General features: G+C 39.5%; 1 long non-coding RNA gene across 1 annotated transcript in view; it reads right to left on the bottom strand.

Annotated features, from left to right (window-relative positions):
- Positions 1 to 22237, bottom strand: part of LOC131408237 (uncharacterized) — a 71593-nt gene that overhangs the window by 5870 nt on the left and 43486 nt on the right. Inside the window, exon 2 of the long non-coding RNA XR_009220728.1 lies at positions 275 to 362. This is a non-coding gene — a long non-coding RNA (uncharacterized LOC131408237). The remainder of the gene's footprint in view (positions 1 to 274; positions 363 to 22237) is intronic.

Here is a 22237-nt window from a genome sequence, read left to right as displayed (position 1 = left end):
CAGCTGGTTTGCGTTAGAGCCATGTTACGTGAAACTTGTTTATTTCCTGCCCTAAGTATTATTGGATTTGCATAAGTTAAATGCGTGTATATGATGAGACTCTACTCGTTGGTAGAATCACGGAACACAAGCTATATTCTCTTTCTCTCTACAATAAAATGTGTTAGCAGACATCCTTTTCTTTAGTTCACGTGGTGTTTCACTCAACCTTCGAATCTACATTTTCTGAGTGCTTAGCACGGACCAGGGGCTGCTAAGTTTTGTCTTTTCTTACCTGTTATCAGCTGAGTTAGCACTTTACTCTGGTCATTGAGAATGTTCACTGTAACATTTCTGGCAGATTTGAAGTAAAGGGCATTACCCTGTAACAAGAAAATAAGAGAAACACATGAAAGTGGCAGCAGATTTCTAAACAAAAACCTGTAATCCCAACTCTCCAAGAGGCCGAACTGGTCTTAGCCAAGTTCTAATTGATGTGTCTTTATTTGAAAACTCCAAATGTTTAATGATCCCCACATATGTGATAATTAATTGGCATTCATCCAAGATGGATTTCTCCCAAACAGACACATAGACAGACACACTCAAAATAGATTTTCCTAACACACACACACACATTTATAGTTGAATCAGAGACAACTGGGACATAGAAACCTTTAGATCTTACTGCAGATGTTATTTAATCTTGGTACCCGGAATGGTCAGGAATGACTGATAATCTCCTAATCTCACCCTTTCTAGTTTACAGTTTCTCCAAAGGAACCATGTGGAGTCCCTAATGGAGAGCATTAAGTTTACACAAACTTTCTGCCTCTGGGCAAGTCCACAAGCTATGTGAGTCCAGGTACTCCTTAGGAAGATTGAAATCTTCTCTATGCAGAGATGTTTGCAACACAAGTGTACAAAACCCAGGAGATCTGGCTTCTCCAAGTCAGCCTTTGCCTCCTCCTTCTTCCTTTCCTTGTCTCCAGATTTCTTTTCCTCGAGCCACTCTGTGCCCTCATCCATCCTCCCCTTATCAAAAAGGTCACCCCAATCCTTTTTGCACACTGTGCTAGACATTTCTGAGAATGACTCAGAACAGGGTTTGGCACATTTTTTCTGTTAAAAGCCTCATAGTAAATATTTTAGGCTTTGTGGGATGGATCATCTCTGCAGTAACTACTCAAATCTGCTATTTTGGTGCAAAAACAGCCATAGATAGTACATAGACAAATGAATATGGCTGTATTCCAATAAAACTTTATTCATGGACAATGACATTTGAATTTCATATGATATAATTTTAAACTTAAAATTTAATATAATCTTACTCTGTCATGAAATATTATGCTTCATTTTTTTCTCAATCATTTAAAAACATAAAAACCATGCTTAGATCACTGGCTATATGAGAACAGGCAGAAGGCCGGATTTAGCCCACAGGCCAGTCTGCCAATCCATGGCTGAGATGTTCCCCCTTTCCTGAAGTAAACTAAAGCCATAAACTAAAGGATGAATCTCTGACAGAACATGTCAGTAATCAGAGAGTTATTAGAAAAAAGAAGTGGGTAGTCATTCTCGTCTTTCCAAACCTTTGTTACCACAGGGTATATATCTACCTGAAAATGCAATAACACCACCAAATACAGAAAAACCATCATCCTACGAGTTGTGAGGAAACTGAAGATAGGCAAGTCTTACGTTCACCTGGGAACAATGAGATGGCACACATATAATACCAGGCAGGGGACAGGAAAGGTGATTAGGGAGCTACAAATGAAGTGTGTGGGGAATTTTCCTGAAGAGTAAGACCTTTCATAGCTTGAGGCTATGGAGTGGGAAGCAAAGGAGATGCTAATACTTGAGCTGAGCCCTGAAAAGAATATAGATGTGATTTTATCTAGTTGGAACTGAAAAAGGAGGTCGTAGAGGTAGGACGGTTTTGGACTGATCGTCTCATGTCTTTTTCATTCTAAAACTGGAGGGGTGTAGGACCGGATTAGTGAGCCTAGCCTAGTACCTGCATATGGCAGAGGGGCAGGTCTGCGCTGACAGGCAGCCAACACCAAGGCCTGAGGTGGTTTTTACAATCGGAGGAGAGGGGAGAAGGGGGCCAGCACCAAGGCATTTTACCATAGCCTGACGGTCCAGAGTCATGGTCTCTCTCACCCAAGGTCAACGGCTAAAATGGATGACTGATACCCATGACCCACTCAGGCCGTGAATACCCAGTTAATCTTGGGTGAGAGCTGCTGTCCTAGGATTAGAGAAAGAGATGATGACATCTGCCCCATCAGGGCAGCCACTGATACACTGTAATCCTCCACAATGGTTTAAAATTAAAATTTTGCCTGATGAACAAAGGTTTTGTTTTTTTTTAATCGGGTCAGGGAAGAAAAAATACACTGAATCTAATATTTCCATCCGTTTTCTTTTTTGTCCATTAGGAAACAAATATTAGCCTAAAATAGTTTCTTTGGCATGGCTTCTGACAGTGCTTAACAGTTCTACTTAAAACTTAAAAACAATTCAAGTAATGTGAGAATTCAGAACCTGGAACGTGGATAGGAGGTTATATGTTTCTAGAAGTTAAGGTTCTAAGATTTGTCTTTATATTTTCAGCAACCTGGCACCCCAGAGAGAAGAATGACCTGGAATCAGAGAACTGGATAAATTCCATTGCCACTGATCAGTGTGTGATCTTGAGCAAACCGTTTAACTGTTCTGTGGTTCATTCTTTGCACCATCAACATCGATACCATCAGCAACCTCACAGCTGACATAACTGGCCCTCACTATGTGCCATATATTGCAGTAGAAGCCCTGGGGTCAGCCTACCTAGTTTCTAATCCCCACTTTACCACTTGCTCTTTGGATGACTTTAGGCAAATTACCTAATTGTTCTAAGCTTCAGTTTCTTAATATGTAGGGTGATGCAAATATTAGTTATTACTACATTATTAAAATACATATATTATTGACATTATTAAATTCTACATGTAATTAACACACATGGCTCAGTGCCAGGCTCACAGTAAGTCCTCCATAGTTGATAGGGTAAGGGAGAGGGGGAAGGAGAAGGAGAGAAACTAGGAAGGACTTTCTTCTGCATTACCTAATCCTCACAATCCATCTGTGTGTGAGTCAGGGTTTTCTTCCATTTCCAACATTCTCTGTTTCCATTTTTCAAAGGATCTCCCTATATGTGGCCGGTTCACCATTATCTTTCAAATCCCAGTATCTTCATATGTTACTGGCCTGCTCTTAATATTATTCAAATAATTCTATCATGGAAAAAATCTCCTAACAGCTTTGATCAAGTTTTACAAAGACATATAATAAAGCACCCATTCCTTTTTATTATCATGTCAAAATATTATAATTTAGCATTAATTGTTCTAATATGCTAACATCCCAGGAAACCCAGTCTTTGCTATGTCAGGGTTTAAACAAAGAGTCTCAGTCTAGCCTGGGACACATTGTTGTAATCCTCCCAAATACCTGATAACAGAAAAATTACCAAGAAAAAAGCATGAACCAGCTAACAAATTCTGAAGTGCCTCCCACGGCAGCTGGGTCAGTGTGATTTTATTTGGCTCCCTGGCTCTGCTTACTGAGACTAAATCAGGAAATACCAGCCAAGCACAGTATCCCTGGGGTCTCTGTTGTATTAGAACAAGTAGGCGAAACACTGTCTTTCATGTCTGAGAAGCTCAATTCAGCTCTCTCAGCTTCTCCTTCCCCTGTCTTCCTCCCACTCACCACTGCAGCCTCTGGGCCTGGAGAGGTTAGTTTCTGCCATGGGATATCCTGCTCTGGGGCCAGTGACTTTCACGAGCTGACCTCAAGGCAACCACCCGAGGACAAGGGGCTTGCAGGGAACCACAAGGATGTTCAGCTCTGCCGGGCAGAAAGAAGACTGGCAGACCTGCGGCTAACGATGAGGATGAGACCTCCGGGCCAGGTCAAGTCCGTCTGTGGCCAATCAGCCCGGGATTCTTCTGGACACAGGGTGAGGCTGCGTGGGAGATGAGGAAAGGAGGCGATGCACCATTTCTCCACATTGGGAGAGAAGAACAGGTCTACATCAGAACTCTCCCCAAATAACAAAAGTGTGTAGCATTTTGATGGAGAAGAATCCCCGTCACATTTGTTTCTCTAAAGCAGAACATGTAGAACAGAATCAACCTTTCCTTGATGACTCAAAACCACTGAAATGAACACTGTTTGTTCCACAGTATCCTCCAGGGTCTACTCTATGCATGTGGCCATTTGAACAGTAAATGCTCCATTATGTTGACATTTAAAAATTATTATATCTTATTTTTTAAAATGTATTATTTATTCTTATATCAGTACATGTAAACGTCAAATACTACAAAGCTTATATTAAAGAGCCAGGGTTCATACCTCATATCCGTGCAAGAGCTTTCAACTTGCCAGGATGCTTCTTTAGGTGTTTCTCACCCTCTGGCCCAAAATATGCTTCTATGGTATCTCCTGATTTATCAACTTCAGCCATTATCTATTGAATTTCTGCAATAGTATGGACTCTTCCATACAACTTTGGTTGAATCAATATTCAGAATGTACATTATTATGATTATGTGTATATTGTCCACAGTTGAGCCAAGTAGTGTTCTTTAACTTCATGTTCTTTTTCTTTCTTGTACATTTTTTTCCTTTTCTTAGAGTCAATAAATGCTTCATTTAAAAATATGCTTTATTTTTTTTTCCTCCTAATGTTCAACCCTTTTTCTTTAGGTTCCATTTTCTGGGAAATATCCTCCAATTTAAGTTCCAATCTTTATGTTGATTATTTTTTTAACTTCTATTGTCATACTTTTAATTTTCAAGAGCTTTTTCTTATTCTTTGAACCTCTCTTTTTATATCAGCCTCTCCTTGTTTGATTGACGCATTATCCTCTCTTAGATGGGAAGAAAAAAGCTGGTTGGAAGCTCTGTAGGGGACAGTAGTGGGGATGTGGCTAATTCAATGGAGAACCTCCAAATGTCAATATCTGTGGGCAGTTGGTACCTCTGGGCTAGTTTCATCAAAGAGGAATTTTCTAACTTGTGCCAGGAAGGTGGTGGGTATATCTTTAGCTGTAAGAGTTCTGAGTTTCAGAGGAGAAGAGGGCTGAGCATTTTGCTGTTGAGACAGACTTTCAACCAAATCTGTTTTCAGTGCCTCATTCCTGACTTCATCTGTGTCTAACATCCAAAGCCCAGAGGTCCTCTGGTCAAATCTTCTAGAAAACAATTCTCTGATCTTCTGCTAGACTGGGAAGAGGTACTTGCCTAGCTGGGTCAACTGGGGATGGGATCTGGGGATAGTTGGAGAGCCTAATTGATCTTTATGCAGATTTTTCAACCAGTCCTCTTTTTCAGCCCCACTCCATGGTGCATTATGACTTTTGTGGGCCCTAGGCACTGCACCTAAAACGCCTCCTGGATAAGTGACCCTGGTCCACTCACTCCATACAATGGCTTTCAATCCTACAGGGACATCTAGTTCTCACCTACCTGCTTTCCATCCTTTTCTTTCCATCATTTTCTATCTGTTTCTCTATGTCCATGTAAGTTCATTTCTTTTCAATTTTGTTCTCCATTTACTGTCTTTTTTAGAAAGATTTTTAAGTGAATCAGAGACATCTCATTTTTCTCTGCTATCAGTTTGTCTACCTCTAGAGTCACCTCATACTACTGTGTTCTTAAGAGGGAAGCAGGTTAAAATTGTGTGTAAGTCAAGAACAGGTAGTCTCTTGCCCAGGACCCAAGAGCTTCCCTTAAGCATTTTATATACACTGATTGAGTGCCTAGAACATGTTATATACTGTTCTGGGCCCTGGAGAATGGGAGAGATATGACCTTTATCTTTGAGAAGCTCCTTGTCCAGGAGGAGACTGAGTCGATGCAAAATAACCATAAGAATAATGTGAGATCACTTCAGTCGAGATCTATGCTCTCCTGGTACGAAAGGCACAGATTTTAATATTTGCCTTTGATGGCAGCCGTTATCACCACAGGCTGTTCTGAAGTGATGTGGCCTCCGCAAGTTTACTTATCTTGATAATCCTACAGGGCAGTATATTTTCCTTGCCCTCTGAGGAGCTAACAATCTGATCTGGGAAAGCAGATAAAGAGGGAAAACCACAAGACAGCTCATAAAGAACTTCCACATTCAGGGAAGGCTTTCAACTCTCAGTGGGAATGAAGTTCAGAGAACGAAGAGATCAGCATGGCTGGAATCCTGAGGAGTCTTCCCAGAGGAGAATTTGGCTGGCTTTTGTCTTTTCCTCTCACAAAAACGCAGAGTGGTTCACAATAGCATAGTTTTCCTCTCATGTTAACTTAGATAACGAGGGGTGCTGGCCTATGGAGTAAAGGTTCAGAGGGTGAGCTTTGGAGTCAGACAGATTTGGGCTGGAATTACAACTCTACTTTTTACTAACTGTGTGGCCTTGGGTAAATCATTTACATTCTTTGAGCCTCAGTTTCTATATTTATGAAATGAAGTTAAAGGCTACCTAATGGTGTTGATATGAGGATTAGGAGAGACAATTTGTGTCAAGTGCCTGGCACAGGAGCTATCAAAATACTTCATAAACTATAACAAAGAAACAAAGCAAACCTACATTAGGAGGGCTCCTTGGAAAATAGCTGATTCTGGGACGGGGGCAAGAAATATAAAAGATGAGCCTGAAGTGTCCTGTAGAGCCAGAAAGGAAGGAAGTGCTGAAAAAACAAATAAAAACAAACAAACAGAAAAACACCTCGCAATTATGGCAGCATGTAAAGGGACACAGGAGACAACTGAAAGAGCTCCCAGTGGTCAAAGTTGGAACAATTTGAACAACAAAATAAATAATGTGGTATTGAATCATAACCCAAAGAATAAAATAAATATCCATCAGTCCACAGTGATATAAACAAATGATTGAAAAGATAAATAAATGGAAGAGAATAAACAAATCTCCCATGTAGAAGAATTGCAAACAATTTTCATAATTAACTCCCTACTCCTTAAAGGTGGATTGCACATAGTGACTTCCTTTCAAAGAATGCAGCATGAAAAGGGGGCTAGTAACTCTACAGTGGAGAAATCTGACAAACACGACCTCAGCTAGGTGATCAAGGCCAACACCAACAGTGGTAAGTCATGTTGACAGTTTGCAGCCTTGATGTATGTTAAGAAATGACACTTTACCTCTGTGGTCTTCCTCTTCAAAACCCATAACTCCCATCTAATCATGAGAAAAACATCAGACAAATCTCAACTGAGGGCCATTTTGCAAAATAACTGACCAGTACTCCTCAAAATTGGTAAAGTCATCAAAACTAAGGAAAATTAGAGAAACTGTCACAGCCAAGAAGAACCTAAAGGAACATGACAACTAAGTGTAATGTATTCTGGATGAGATCCTTGGACATAAAAAGAACATTAGGTAAAAACTAAGGAAATCTGAATGAAGAATGGACTTTAGTTAGTAATAACGTACCAATATTGGTTCATTAATTGTGACAAAAGAACCATACTAATGTTACACATTAGTAATAGGGGAGATGGGGTGTGAAGTATATAAGAACACTGCACTATCTTCACAACTTTTATGTATACATAAAGCTATTCTAAAATAAAAAATGGTTTTTTTGAAAGCTATATTAGGCTGCCAAATTCTAAGATCTGGAATTTCAGGAAGAGACTTTGGAAAGTCACTCATCTCTGAGTAGGCATGAAGCTTAATATATCATGGATATATGGATATATGTGACTTCTCTTTGGGATTGATCATGTTACTTGAAAATTCTACCTTAAACAAATCCATTTCCATAGGATTTAGTCTTTAGGAACGCCAGAATAAACAATAGTGTATGGGCCTCTCACAGCCAGTTCTCCACCCAGGGCTCTCTCTACACTATCATTCTTCCTTGATCAGCTTAGAGAAAACAGAGTAATCAGAAGTTACCGGCTTATTTGCGGTAGGCATCATAATGTATTGGCTGCAGTGATCAATGTTCACTAAATAATACTAACTCTTGATATGACCAGGGAAAAAAACCATCACAAACTTAGATTTGTCATTAAAATTATCTCCAAAGGGTAGTTTGTAAGTTTATCTTCAGCAAGCATCAAATGTCTCTATTATTATCATTATTTTGAATAGGATGCTTTAGTTGTCTCTGAATCGACCCTTTTAAAAGCATGAGAAGTATTTAAAAACAACACTCCAGTATGGTTATTTCTATTTTACTTTGGAACATCTTTTTTTAATGATGCTTGGGTGGACTTCTATTGTTTTGAAAAAGTTTTCCAGTCATGAATAATGACCTACATTGTGAAACACTTACTCAAAATAAGCTGGGAACTGGTTCAGTTTTTCCGTGGTAACATTCCTGTTCAGCTACTCTCTGCGCTGTGCCCAAATTTGGGTGCATTTAGGTCTCTCTTAACATTTAACTAAGTTGGGCTGCTCTGTGCAATGATTCTTTTGAGGTGTCATGTTAGCATGTCAACACTGGAAGGGGACTGCCAACTTTTCTAGTGCCTGGCACATTCCTGGCATCCACTAGGCGTTCAATAAATATTTGCTGAATAACTGAACGCGCAGATCAAATTAAGAGTCAAGAGAGAGTGAGAGTTGTCAACAAAAGAAGTAATTAAATGAAAGTTAACATCAACTGTCAAAGAGAGTTTTTAAAAGGCAAGCCATGAAGCATGGCTGATGTAATAGTTTATACATAGAAAACTGAGTGTGGTGGGAGGAGGCAGTACCGATAGATATTCAACCAATCTTTGTTTCCCACCTAATGGCGTGCAAGGAACTGTAGGGGATACAAATGAGAGTTGAGATGTTGAGTCTCTAGATGACAGGGAGAAGAAGGGCACAAATTGTTACCCCAAACTCTTGCTGACATAAAGGTTAAATCATGCCTGGAATCTTCCCTGGGCTCATAGCCCTCATCTGGCATGTGGTATGGAATGTGCCCTCTTTTAATTGCCCTTTATCAGTTCATTACATTAATATTTTAAAGGCATCTTCTAGGCAGAAAGGACTGTGCCAAGTACTGAGCAGGTGGGCTTCTGCTCTCCTGGAGCTTACGACCTAGTAGGAAGACGGATACTAAATAAAGAGTTCCATAAAGGATTATATAATTGCAACTGCAATGAGTGCAATAAATGCAAAGAAGAAGTTGAAATGAGAGCACACGCAGGGAAAACCTACACTAATTTGGGCAGTCAAGGGAGTCGTTTCTAAGGGAGAGATATTTTGGCTGAGATCACAGGGATGGGGGGGAATTAGTTATATGAACCAGAGGAGAAAAAACTTTTCAGACAGAATGATAGACATGTGTACTGGCCCTGGGGCAGGAGGCAGCTTGGTATATTTAAGAGACAGAGAGAAAGGCCAATGTGTTTGGACTTTGATGATCAAAGGAGGGAGGGAAACACATCCCCAAAGTCTGCCATCAGCTTTGTTAACTGTACCCACACTGTCCTCTGATGAATGGGAATGTTTGATTTTTATGTAAGAAAACTCATTTGTTTGTCCTTAAGGATGGTTTCTTGGGGTTTCATAAAGAAATCCTTTCCTGCCCTAGATCATTCTTTATATTCTCTTTTATTAACATTTGAGTTTTATTTCTCATACTAAGTCTTTATTGCCTCTGGAATCCACTTTTGTATACAGTTTAGGTGGAAATCCAAATGAAGCCATCTTCCTCAACACTATCTACCAAGGGAATGTTATTTTCCCCACTGATATATGATGCCATATTTATCATATATTAATTCCCAAATATACGAGTCTGTCTCAGAGCCTTCTAGTCTGTTCTATTGTCTATCTGTTCTTACATTAATATCATACTGTTTTACTTCTGTAGTTTGTGGTATGTCTAAATATCTGATAGATCTGCCCACCTTTGCTCTTATAGGCCATTTAAACGATATTGAACTTTCCCTAAAAATGGAAAGTCATTGAAGAGTTTTAAGCAGGGGAGTAATTTGAGCTGATTTTCATTTAAACATGATCACTCTGGCTACCTTGTGAGGATTGACAAGAAAGAGGCAATACTTGATGTGAGAGGCCAGGTGGGAGACTATTGCAGTCATCCAGGTGAGAAATCATAGCAGCTAGAACTGGCGTGGGGGTGGGGGAAGACAAGTAGAGAGATTAAACATATATATTTTTAGAATAGACAGGGGTTGATAAGCGATTGGGCTTGGGAATGAGGAATGCACAGAGTCAAGGATGACTCTTATGTTTCTTGGCAATTGGAGAGGTAGTAGGCCATTTACTGAGACAGAGAACAGCTGGTAAGAGAGAGAATATTTGCGAGGAGAGTTTGGGAGATGGGAGGTTGGGAATTTAAGAATTCAGCTTGGGAAATGTTAAGTATGAATTCCTTCGGAGTCTGATATATTGGGGTGCAGAGTTGGCATTTCTTTCAATCTTACATCCTATTTTTTAAGTTCCAGTGTACATCCACAATGAATACTAAAAGCTCCTTTATAAAAATATTCACAATTAAACTATCTCAGCTGACAACTCTCACACAAAAATCTTCATTTCTGTATTGATTCTTTCTGGCAGTTTAAATTTTGCTTGCTGCTTTCTCTAGAAATCATCAGTAAGGATCCTAAGAGAGGTTACGACATATAAAAATGTGATCGTTAACTCAAAGGCAACATCCCAAGTCAAATTTCTCATAGTTTGAGGTTATAAAGAATTGAATGAAATTCTTCAGGAAGTGAAAAATCTGTGGTTCTTCTGGTGGGCGGGTGTGTGCATGTGACCAAAGGCTGGTGGAGGTGAGGGGTTCTAATTACACATACAATAAACAACTCAGCAGGAGACATAAAATTATGAATTAATTTTAATTTGCTAGTCAAGGTTCCTGAAATGTAGCTAACTCCATAGGAGAAAAGAAAATGCTGATACATTTTCGTCTTTTAGGCTAAGGTCAGATATGAGGGTTAAATGGGATGCCTTGGCTAAGAATGACTTCTTCTACATCCCGACCAAAAAGCCCAAAGTGACATATGGTAACCTGGACTCAGTCCTGAGGGCTGCAGCTGTCGCAGAGATTGCTTTGGGATGTGTGAAGAGGCAGATGTGTTATCGTTGCTTGGCTGGGGAAGCCAAGGCCCGAGCTCACCAGTCACCCTTCTATGTGGCCAGCACAGCGTGAGCCATTGTAACAGTAGCGTAAGAGGTAGTCAAGAGCCTTTGCTGTGGTTGGAAAGACAACATTAACATTCAAATAACAATCCAAAACCAATAGGAGATCAGAGACAGATGATGAAGATAGCACTTGACAATGTTCAATGCACTCTACTACATATTATCTCAGGTGACAATTTCATCTTCACAGCATATAAAATGATACCAGCTTCAGTAACTGCCTGAACCTTCTTTCTGGTATTTCTTAGTATCCTGTAGAAATCTTTTCCATAATATGAGAATAGCCATTCTTAAAAATAAAAGAAAATAAAAATCTGTCCCAAAAAGGTTTTGTGGGCAAAAAAATTCAGGAAATTCAAAATACCTTCCTCCTCCTTCTAGCTGCACAGTGCAGGTTAGTATGTTATCAGCTCTGAGAAGTCCTACATCAACACAATTTAGTTAGCTTTGTGCACCAACAGTTCCAAGATTCACTTAATCATAGAATTTTTTTCTTAAACTACATGTTGACAGAAAACACGGCAGGACCCATTTTGGGAAATGCTACTTTATTGATTGCTTTAAATACATACATCTCTAACTTGATTTCTTTAAAACCATGAAAGGGCTTAGCAGGGAACCTGACACATGATAGGCTCTCAACAACACCTGCTGGATTGGCTAATGCCTACAATCCTAGTGAGCAGGAGTTACTGCCATTTTATAGATGAGAAGACTGAGGCTAATTGTGGGGCATGACTTGGCCAGACTTGCATGCTGGTAAGTTGCAGAGAGAGAGAAAACTCAGGACTGAGGATACTACACTTGAGCACTTTCCTCCTGTTCTACTGCTGTGGAACATGTAATCTAAGCTGTAAGTGTAAGAGCTGTGATGAAGGAAAGACTTCGGTCCTGGCTGGCAGAGTTAGGGAAATTGCAGAGTGGGAGAGAGGCATGACCAGGGCTTCTGAGGAAGTCAGTAAACAGACTTTGCAGTATAAGGAGGCAGCTCAGTCTTTCCCCAATGAGGTCAAGCTGATTCTAACATTGCAGCATTAAAACTCAACAGACTACAAGATTAAGAGACACTTTTCTCATGGAAGTTTTTTCTTCCCTAATATGGCAAGTGATATAGACAAAAATGGTTCCATTCTATTCTTTGTTACAGAAACTTTGGAGGCCAAACTTGTCTGGCTGTTGGCCACATTTGCAAATAGGATTCTTCCATGCATGGCGTTCGTGAGCACGTCTAGATCTGGGAGCAGAGGTCCAGGCTGTGTGGCTGGCCCCCACACATTCCTCAGTTCTGTTTGCACATGTTTCCGCCCTCCATCAGTGAGGGCCTTTTGCTTTGGATCTCGACCTTTCACAGAATGGTGTGTGGCATTCCAGGAAGTCAAAAAGCATCTCCCAAGAACAGTCTGGGTACAGATGATGTGAGCCTTTCAGAGGGAAACGAGTGCTAGCAGGGCTGGAAGTGCCACATGGAGAGGAAGACAGTTGCTGCGTAGGCCTGGCTCATGCTGTGGGAGAGCTGCCGTGGGATTTGTTTTTGAAGATATATGCCCAGCCTAATGCTGACTGACTTGACGGAGCCATCGCCTCCTAAAAAATCAGTCTAAGTGACATAGCCCCAAACTAGTAACCTTGGGGTGACTCGAGCCTGTCTCTGCAGTGTGCTGTTGTGGTTATGTCCGGCTTTGGAGAAACACAGCCCTCAGTCGAGACTCCAGCTTTGCCATTTCTCAGCTACTATCTCTAGCTCACACAGTCTCAGTTTCCTCAACTGGAAAATGGGGATAACAACGTGCAAAACAGGGATGATAACAGTACTTCCCTCACAGAGCTGAAAGGATTAACTAAAATAGCACATGTAAGGAATTTAGCATCATGTTTGTACCTTTAAACATATATGTTTTTAAAAGTGTGTGAGATCACTGATGTTGATGGTGGATAAGCTCTGTCGGTCCCAACAAACTGACAGAGATATTAGGACGTGAAACGTTTCTGCTTTGTACAGGGTGGTTAAGAGCCTGAGTTTAGGCAGATGGGCTGGGCATCGAACCTGGCTCTTCCATGCACGAGCAGAGTGAACGCAGGCAGGGAACCTAACCTCTCTGTATCTCAGTCTCCTCATTGTAAAGTGTGAGGAGAGGGGCCGGCCCGGTGGCACAAGCAGTTAAGTGCGCGCGCTCCGCTGCAGTGGCCCGGGGTTCACCAGTTTGGATCTGGGCGCGCACCGACACACCACTTGTCAAGCTATGCTGTGGCGGTGTCCCATATAAAGCGGAGGAATATGGGCATGGATGTTAGCCCAGGGCCAGTCTTCCTCAGCAAAAAGAGGAGGATTGGCAGATGTTAGCTCAGGGCCGATCTTCCTCACCAGAAAAAAAAAAAATGTAAAGTGTGAGCAGAACAGCATCTACCTCATAGGTTGCTGTGAGTAGTAAGATAATATAAGCGAGACATACAACATAGCGCCTAGTAAAGAGTAAGAACTCAGCATGTGGAAACAGTAACTGATATTTAAAAATAAGAAGAGTGTCCTGCATACCATTTGTGTCCAGTCAGAGTAAGTGGCTCTCTGGTGTGGTTAAGAAGGCATGGAAAGGCAACTTAACCACAAAAGGTGTCTGAAGGTCCTATGGTTGATGCCGCTCCTTACATGTAAGCCTTCCTCACCAGCTGCCATGAGAGCCAGGCTTGTGGAGAATGAAGACAGGGTAGGTAACTGTTGATTCCAAGTGAGGACACGAAACACTAATTCCACATGAGGTCCTAGCCCAGGTCCACCTGGGTGGGGAATTCAGGAAGGGTAGGCAGGAAAGGGGGTATTCAAACAAAATATTTCATACTTGAGGCATAGTGTCTGCACTTTGTATCCAAGTAGTTACCAGATTTACAGAAAAATTAAGCAGTAATAATCCCCAGGTCACACAGAACCCGACCCAGAACTCAGGCTCAGTGCTGGGACCTTCCTGCCATGAGTCCTTACAGCTCCTAAGAAGGGGCAGATAATATGTGCTTTTAATTTTCTTGTTCTAAAAAAAGAAATGAGCATGCGTTATTTTCACAACCGTAAAAAAATCATGAATATACAATATGTTCATAATCATGAGTATCATGAATATAAAATATAAACATATATTCATAAAAGAATATGACATATTATTAAATTAAAAAGTATTGAAAAATACAGGCAATATGTAAATGTCTTATTTATTTTGTGTGCTCTTAATTTTCTTCTTGGCAGGTCAAATATGTACCATTTCTTGGGCAGGTCCAAAGGGAGAGAAGAAGAGTGACTTTGTAGTCGTCACTAATTTTTTGCAAAGAAAGCTCAGGTCTTGTAAGAAAAGCACGTGCATTCTCCATTCCCCCTCACTTAACTAAGTAATGTCTGCATTGTATTAGTTTAGTTGAAAAGGGGAGATGTCAAAGGAGGAAATCAGCTAAAGTAACCTTTGATCAAATTAGTGTAAGTCTGTATCAGCTCAGAAAGGTATCCTCTTCCTCATTCTGTAGGAAAGTACAGTATCATGTGGTCAGGTACTTTGGATGCTTAACTCAGTTGTCCACTTAAAAAACATGGCCAGAATAGACATGAGGTTCCAGTTGAAATGGAGAGATCAGTACACGCTTTGATGTACCTTGTGCTCCAAGCCTACAGCAATGTTAGCGTAACAATAACAACAAATGGAAAACCAATAAGTCGTATTTGGACTCAAAAATCAGATAACTCTTCACATCCACTAGGCAGCAATAATCATTACCATCATCATCAACAGAAAATAATAAGTGTTGTCCAGGACGTGGAGAATTGGAACCCTCAAACATTGCTGGCAGGAATGTAAAATGGTGCAGCTCCTACGGAAAACAGTTTATCAGTTCCTCCGTAAGTTAAATGTAGAATTACTATATTACCCAGAAATTCCACTTCTAGGTGTATACCCAAAAGAAATGAAAACAGATGTTCAAACAAAAACCTATACACAAATGTACACAAATAATAGCACTATTCATGATAACTAAAGGGTGGAAACAACACAAATGCCCATCAACAGACGAATGGATCAACAAAAGGTGGTATATTGATACAATGAGACATTATTCAGACATGAAAAGGAATGAAGTGCTGATACATGCTACAACATGGATGAACCCTGAAAACATAATGCTAAGTGAAAGAAGCCAGACACAAAAGGCCACATATTATACAATTTCATTTATAGTCATGTACCATATAACAGTGTTTCAGTCAACAGAAAACCGCATATACAACAGTGGTCCCGTAAGATTAGTACCATATATTAGTACCATACCTACTAGGTGTGTAGTAGGCTATACCATCTAGGTTTGCGTAAGTACACTCTATGATGTTTGCACAATGACAAAATCGCCTAACGACGCATTTCTCAGAACGTATCCCTGTCGTTAAGCAACGCATGACTGTATATGAAATGTCCAGAATAGTCAAATCCATAGAGAAAGAAAGCAGATTAGTGGTTGCCAGGTGCTGGGGGGAGAGGGTACCAGAGAGCGACTGCTTAATGGATACAGGGTTTCTGTTGGGAGTGATAAAAAAAGTTGTAAACTAGATAGATGGTGCTGATGCTTGCACAACGTTGTGAATGTACTTAGTGCCACTGAATTTTACACTTTTAATTGATTAAAACGGTAAATTTTATGTTATGTGTATTTTACCACAATGAAAAAAAATGTGGATAACCATCTTCATGGACCAGAAACAGACACACTAAGTAGAGTATGGGCTTCAGCTACAGGCCTGCTGGTACAAAGGTCTAGAAGCAGCCCATGGCGAGTGTGTGTTTAGCTCAGGCCAAGTAGAAGGAAACTCAAGAGTTCTCAGTGACATGAGAGAGCAAACTCCTGCTGAGAGGTTTGTGTGTTATGGGGTGGGGAGAAGAGGAGGGATGTGTGCTAGGGATATTCATGGATAGTTAAAGTGGACTGATGTCTATATCATATTTAAGAGGGAAGATATAATTACTTAATAAGTATACATGTCAAAGATTAAAATGCTCATTTAAAATAACTGAAATACAATCTGTGGTCCTGAACCAAAAGAGATGAGAGAAAAGGAATAGAAAAAAATTAATCCACAAGAAGAAAAGAAAGAATTTTTAAAAAGTAAAAAGCAAAGACAGAGAATACTAGAGAAGAAACACAAACCAAGATGTTAGAAGTAAAACATACCCATAATATATATAAAAAATTAAAGTAAATGCTGTTTATAAAAGAAATATTTAAGATAAAACCATATGCAAAGGTTAAAAATAAAGATATGCCAAAAAGATATGCCAGGCAAATACCTACTAAGAGAAAGCTGGTGTATCAATATTAATATCAGACAAAATAGTATTTAAGGCAAAAAGCACTAATGCATAAGGTAGATACTATACATAAAATAAAAAATCTAACAAGCTATACAAATCATGACTAAATAATGCAATTATAAATGTAGCTAAAAAAGATTAATTAAAAGTCAGAAGCATAAGGCAAATTTGGCAAACTCTAGTGTGAGATTTTAACAAAAATTTGTTAGAAAATTACAGACTCTGTCAAACAAATAATAGCAAGGATGTGAATGATCTGAATAAGAATATTGAACTAATTTGAACTAATGGATATGTAGAACTCTACACCCAACAAATTGGGGATCTACATTATTTTCAAATACACTAAAGCATTTGCAAAAATTGACACTGTGCTAGTTCACAAAGGAATTTCAAACAACCAGTGTCATACAGAACACATTTTATAACTGTAGTGCAATTAAATTATAAATCAAGTAAAACAGATAATTAAAAACCAGCCTATCTTGGACACGTAAAAGTAGCTGTTGTAGTCCATATTGATTTCCCTGCTTCTACTCTTGCCCTCCTGAAGTCTATTATCCCCAAAGCAGCCAGAGTAATCCTTTCCAAATTCAACACAGATTATGTCACTCACCTGGGGAAAAAAACATCCTCCAATGGCTTTCTATCACGACTAGGCTTACATTCAAACTCCTTACTGCAAGACTCTTCATGATCTGGTCTGCTACTCTCTCTTTAATCTTTAATCCCTAACAGTCCTCCCCTACCCTACATTGTTAATTCTACTCCAGGGTCATTGCCCTCCTTCTGTTCTTCAAACAATCCAGGTGCCTTCCCTCCTGGGGGGCATTTGTACTTCCTGTTCCTTATGGCTGGAATTACCTCCCCCCAGATATCCACCAGGCCAACACAGTAGCCTCTTCATCCTCCATCCTTTAGAGAAAGAGCAGAGAAGCATCCTCTTTCTCCATTTCGCTCAGCACAACCTAACATGCATTATGCATCTATTTGATTGTGTTTTAAAATCTGTCTCCCCCTATTACAATAAGAGCTCGATGAGGGCAGGGAACCTTGTTTTGTTCACCGCTGTATCCCCAGTGCCTAAAACAGTGTCTTGTATAAAGTAGGTATGCAAAGTGAAATAAGTCAGAGGGAGAAGGTCAAATACCGTATGATTTCCTTCATTAAGTAGTAGATAATAACAACAACAAACAAACACATAGGGACAGAGAGTGGATTGGTGGTTACCAGAGGGGAAGGGGGGAGGGAGGAGGGCGAAAGGGATAATTCAGCACATGTGTGTGGTGATGGGTTGTAATTAGTATTTTGGTGGTGAACATGATGTAGTCCATGCAGAAATAGAAGTATAATGATGTACACCTGAAATTTATACAATGTTATAAACCAATGATACTGCAATAAACAAAAAATTAAAAAAAAAAAAAAGTGTTTGTCAGATGAATGAATAGCAAAGTTAACATGAGTTCGTCCAGTTCACTGATTGCCACAAAGGTCAATACACATTTAGACTGTGATACGTAAAAAGACGGGCAGATGGTCCTGTTTTACCATGTATAGTCAGAGCATGTCTGGAATAGTGTGTTCAGATCCAGACTCTACACTTTAAAAAAGGAGACAGAAAAAGGAAAACATCCGATGGTAAATACGGTATGGCCATAAAGTCTGTAAACACTGGCGTATATACATAAAAATGGCTTCATGGTATTATATTACAATACATGATGTGCTCAATGACATTATATGATATGTTCAATGTGTTGGTCCTCATTAGCAATGCATAGTTCAATGAACTGAAAAACTGCAGTAAATGTGGTGTATTAACACATTTTCTTTAACCTTGCACTTATATCGGTGATGCATTGCTTCAGATGTTTCTGGTTTCTACTGAATAAACCTGCACTTTTAGCATGTCACAAGGGTTCAAATCTAGCACACAGGTATCCCACTGCACATGTTCACACATCCATTCCAGGTTTAGAAATGATCAACCAAGCAGTCCCTCAGCACTCTGGTGTGGAGTAGTGGGCCATCCTGTGGGAACCACTCTGAGGGACATTCTAGTCAGTCAACTATAGGTATTAATTGGTCATTTAAATGTTCAGTTAGTCACCTATGTTTCCAAACTTTGTGGTCACCCTGAATATTCTACAATGCTTCTCAATGGTTCACTGGGGGAAGACTAGAGGCTAAGACCAAGTAACGGTTATGATATGGACCCTGGAATTAGACTATTTGAGTCCGAATTCTACCCCAACCTCTTAGAAGCTCTATATAAACCTGGACACATTACTCAATTCTTCTATTGCTCAGGTTCTGTATCCAAACAAAAGAAGTGAAAGTGATCCTACTCTACAGGTTATTATGAGGATTAGATAATGTCAGAAAAGCAGTGAGAACTATGCCAAGCAGATAACATACTCCAAAATCACGTTAACCGTTATTGTCAACATGGCTAATAATAATCATAATATCACTATCATCAAACAGCACCCATCACTTACTGACTGCAATCTCTGGGTTGCTTAGTTCCAATTTTCAGGAAAATAATGAATTTGTCCTGTGCAAGGGTCTACAAATTCCAATAAGGTGTATATCATACTTTGGACAAATTACCTATTCTGAGCTTATTTTGTTAATCATGATACTTAATGCATCCTCCTATACCAATGGCAGCGTGATGGTTACGTTTATGTGTCAACTTGGTGGGTGTTTTTTGATAAGATTCATATTTTAATCAGTGGACTCTGAGTAAAGCATATTGCCACATATAATGCTGTGGGACCTAATCTAATCAGTTGAAGCCCTGAATAAAACAAAAGGCTGACCTCTCCTGAGCAAGAGGGAATTGTGTAGCAGATGACCTTTGGACTTGAACTGCACATTGGCTCTTCCTGGGGCCTCCAGCCTGCCAGCCCACTCTGCGTATCTTGGACTTCCTGAGCCAATTCCTTAAAACTTTATCTACCTACCTACCTACCTACCTATCATCTTTCTATCTGTCTATCCATCCATCCATACATACACCCACCTACCCACCCACTCATCCATCCATCCATCAATCCACCAAGATTGGTTCTGTTTCTCTGGATAATCCTTACTAATATAAGCAGTAAAAAGAGTGAAAGAGCAGAAAGTGGGTGAATACCACTGCAGAATTATTTCATATGAGGAAAGACGGGAAGAACTGAGGGAATCCAACCAAGAGAAGAAAAGGCTAGCTTAGATGTAAGAGCTGTCTTCAAATATCCAAAGGGCTGTCATGGGGAGGAGAGACTGAATTTGTTCTGGGTGGCTCTGAAGAGTGGGATAATTTGGGGGTGAACCATAGATACAGATGGATGTCAACATAATGAGAGGAGAACTTTCTAACATCCAAGTTGTTTCAAAAGATGGAATGAGAGGAAGGAGCATTGTTTCCCAAAGTTTTGGACTCACTGGTATGCAAGATGATTTTACGTGTCACAGATCATGGCATTACATATAAGAGAGTCACTGCCTTTCAACTCTCTTCTACCTTTCATAATGTTAAAGATAATGTCTCATTTTGGGCATACAATAACATTAATACTTCTGCAACACTTCCACATTTCCATTTTTATCAAAGACAGAGTTGGCCTCAAGCTTACTATCTTGTTATTTATAGTTATTTTTTATGTCTGCCTTCTATGCATGGGAAATCATGCTGGTTTTTCACTTGGGAGTATTGTTACATCTCTCTTTGAAAGTGTCAGAGAGAAGTCCTATAAAAAGAAAATATTAAGTGAAACTAGGAAGGAGGACACATAGTTATACCCCAAATCATGCCAGAGGTATTCAGATGACTGAAGTTTGGGTAATGCAGGGCTGAGTATGTTTAAGCAAAGGCTAGAGGACCACAGACCACCAAGTGGATTCAGCCCAGGTTGAGCGTAGGGACCAGATAAGTTTCAAGATATGTTTCTTCCAATATGAGATTTGATGATTTTATGACATGCTAAGCTTTTCAAAGTTGGTGTGATCTTATTCCAATAATAGAAATAAAATAATTGTCCTCTAAAACAGGTAAAATAAGCCATGTAAGTAACTTGAAGAAGCAAATACTGAAAATATCTCTATTTTGGTAGAGATCTATTAGTTTTTTAAGACTAGGTTTATGCAGATTTTATTTTAAAATACAGTCTGAATACAAAAAAAAAAAAAATTAAGTGTTTACTTCTCTGATTCATGTAATTGGTCAACAGGCATGTGTGAGACCATAATGATGGATAGGTCTATGATATGAGTTGAAAGAGAATAATCCAAGGCTGGCAGGTTTTTTTCTTTAATTATTGAAATTGAAATGACTTTCACTTATAATTAGTTTTATAAATTCTTTGAAGAACTGTCAAATAGCATTTCCCCAAGGTTAATATTTGAACAAATCTATTACTTACTGTGGAAAGTAAAATTTTCACAAAATCTAAATACAACCCAAAAAGCAAACTATTGTGCAAACAAAATGATTAGCTTAATTTAGGACAAATAAAACATAATAAATGAGATGAGAATGTACAGTGGGAAACACTCCACATTTACGATTCTATGGAAGAAAAGTCAACAGAAATTTCTGCTCTGTGAACTGTGAGACTGTCCTGTTAATTTAGACAAATCAGTTGCTGAGTCCCTCAGATCTCTCCTCTTTACAGTCTAGGAGCACTCAGGAGACTTTCTACTTTCTACTTATAAAATGATCCTATTTCTAAAATTCAAGCAGTTAAGTCAATATGCTATAAGATTCTTAAAATGTATTTTGACTCATCAACAGATGAATGGATAGGGCCGGCCCTGTGGCTTAGTGGTTAAGTGTGTGTGCTCTGCTCCTGGCAGCCCGGGGTTCGGATCCCGGGCGCGCACCCACGTACCGCTTCTCCGGCCATACTGAGGCCGTGTCCCACATAGAGCAACTAGAAGGATGTGCAACTATGACATACAACTATCTACTGGGGCTTTGGGGAAAAAAAAAGGAGGAGGATTGGCAATAGATGTTAGCTCAGAGCCAGTCTTCCTCAGCAAAAAGAGAAGGATTAGCATGGATGTTAGCTCAGGGCTGATCTTCCTCACAAAAAACAAAACAAAACAAAAAAAACAGATGAACGGATAAACAAAATGTGGTATATACAGACAATGGAATATTATCCAGCCTTAAAAAGGAAGGTAATTCTGACACATGCTACAAAATGGATGAAGCTTGAGATGGATGATGTTAAATGAAATAAGAATCACAAAAGGACAAATATTGTATGATTCCACTCATATGAGGTACCTAGAGAGGTCAAATTCATAGATACAAAAAGTAGAATGGTGGTTGTTGCCAGGGGCTGGGAGAAGAGGGGAATGGGGAGTTAGTGTTTAATGGGTACAGAGTTTCAGTTTTGCAAAATGAAAAGAGTTCTGGAGACAGATGGTGAATATGGTTGCATAACAATGTGAACGTACTTAATTTGAACTGTACACTTAACAACAGTTTATTTTATGTGTATTTTACCCCAATTAAAAAATTTTTAAATGCATTGTGACATTGGGAGAGTAAAAAAGTGTTTTGATATGATTGCTTGTTCTTTACTTTTTCTTATTTTCCAATAAATCAATTCACCAACCAACCAACAAACCAGCATCTCAAACGGCAAATTTTTTTCTATCATTAAGCATCACATTTAGGTTCTCATTCTTTGATAATGATCCCAGAGAGGAAAGATACTGAGTGTGGCGAAT

The sequence above is a fragment of the Diceros bicornis genome, chromosome 1 (genome assembly GCF_020826845.1).
Source record: "Diceros bicornis minor isolate mBicDic1 chromosome 1, mDicBic1.mat.cur, whole genome shotgun sequence".
Lineage (NCBI taxonomy): Eukaryota > Metazoa > Chordata > Mammalia > Perissodactyla > Rhinocerotidae > Diceros > Diceros bicornis.
This window is presented reverse-complemented; position numbering and strand designations above follow the sequence as displayed.